Raw genomic sequence first — 2,043 nt, forward strand, 5'->3', positions numbered from 1 at the left:
GACCAACAGATTATTCATTGCAAATATCTTTTTCAACATCATGAATGGCAGCTATGCATGTGGACCTCACCAGATGGAATACACAGGAATCGTATCAACTACATCTATGGAAAAAGGAAATGGAGAGCTCATTATCTTCAGGAAAAGAAGGCCAGGAGCTGACTGTGGAACAGATCATTAATTGCTTATATGCAAGTTCAAGCTGAAGCTGAAGAAAATTAACATAAGTCCATGAAAACCAAAATATGACCTTGATTATATACAATCTGAATTTAGAGACCATCTGAAGAATAGATTTGATGCATTAAACACTAATAACCAAAACGACACAAACTGTGGAATAACATCAAGAGCATCATCCATGAAGAACAAAAACTAATTAAAAAGACAGGAAATGAAGAAAACACCAAAATGGATGTCAGAAGAGACTCTGAAACTTGCCCTTGAATGGAGAGTGGCTAAAACAAATAGAAAAAAATATATATAACATAAGTGAGCTGAACAAAAGATTTCAAAGAGCAGCTCAAAAAGACAAAGTCAATTAGTATAATGAAATGTGCAAAGACCCGGAGTGAGAAAACCAAAAGGAAGAACACGCGCAGAATTTCTCAAGCTAAAAGAACTGAAGAAAAAAATCAAGCCTCAAGTTCTGATACTGAAAGATTCAATGAGCAAAATATTGAATGATACAGAAAGCATCAAAACAAGATGGAAGGAATACACAGAATCACTGTACAAAAAAAGAATTGGTTGATGTTCAGTTCTTTTCAGAGGTGGCATATGATCAATGGTATTGATGGAAGAAGTTGAAGCTGCACTGAAGGCATTGGTAAAAAACAAGTCTCCACTCATTGAGATGTTTCAACAAACTGATGCTGCCCTGGCTCATCTATGCCAAGTAGATTGGAAGATAGTGACATGGACAACTGTCTAGAAGAGATCCATATTTGTACCCATTCCAAAGAAAGGTGATCCCACAGAATATGGAAATTATTGAACAATATCATTAATATCACATGCAAGTAAAATCTTGCTGAAGATAATTCAAAAAGAGTTGAAGCAATATATTGAAAGAGAACTTCCAGAAATGCAAACTAGATTCAGAAGAGGATGTGGAATGAGGGATATCATTGATGATGTCAGATGAATCTTGGCTGAAAGTAAAGAATGCTAGAAATACGTTTGCTTGTGTTTCATTGACTATGCAAAAGCATTTGACTGTGTAGATCATAACAAATTATGGATAACAGGGAATAAGAGTTCCATTACACTTAATTATGCTCATAAGGAACCTGTACAAAGACCAGGAAGTTGTTCAAGCAGAACAAGGGGATACTGCATGGTTTAAAATCAGGAGGCATGTGCTTTAGGGTAATATTATTTGACCATACTTGTTCAATCTGTATTCTGGATGAGCAAATAATCTGAGCAACTGAACTATATGAAGAAGCACACAACATCAGGATTGCAGGAAGGTTCATTAAAAACCTGCAATGTGCAGAGGATCCAACTTTGCTTGCTGAAAGTGAAGATGACCTGAAAAATTTACTGATGAAGATTAGAGACTGATGTCTGAAGTGTGGATTATCCTTCAACATAAAGAAAACAAAAGTCCTCACAACTAGACCAATAAGCAGCATCATGATAAATGGAGAAAAGATTGAAGTAGTCAAAGATTTCATATTACTTGGACAATCAACACCCTTGGAAGCAGCACTCAAGAAATCAGACATCTTGTGCTCTCTTTGGCAGCACATATACTAATATTGGAATGATACAGAGAAGATTAGCATGGCCCCTGTGCAAGGATGACATACAAATTCATGAAGTGTTCCATAAAAAAAAAAGAAAAGAAAAGAAAAGAAATCAGACATCTTATTGCACTGGGCAAATCTGCTGCAAAAGACCTCTTTAAGTGTTGAAGAGCAAATATATCATGTTGAAAACTAAGGTGTGCCTAACCCAATCACCTCATATACATGTGAAACTGGACAATGAATAAGGAAGACTGAAGAAGAGTTAATGCTTTTGAGTTGTGGTGTT

General features: G+C 35.8%; 1 non-coding gene across 1 annotated transcript; it reads left to right on the forward strand.

The window, feature by feature from the left end:
* Window positions 1-1,736: 1,736 nt before the first annotated feature.
* On the forward strand, window positions 1,737-1,843 carry LOC122152078. Its single transcript, XR_006164387.1, has one exon. It is a non-coding gene; the product is annotated as a U6 spliceosomal RNA (small nuclear RNA).
* The last annotated feature ends 200 nt before the right edge of the window (window positions 1,844-2,043 follow it).

The sequence above is a fragment of the Orycteropus afer genome, unplaced genomic scaffold (genome assembly GCF_000298275.1).
Source record: "Orycteropus afer afer isolate SDZICR_OR568_19922 unplaced genomic scaffold, OryAfe1.0 scaffold01491, whole genome shotgun sequence".
NCBI lineage: Eukaryota > Metazoa > Chordata > Mammalia > Tubulidentata > Orycteropodidae > Orycteropus > Orycteropus afer.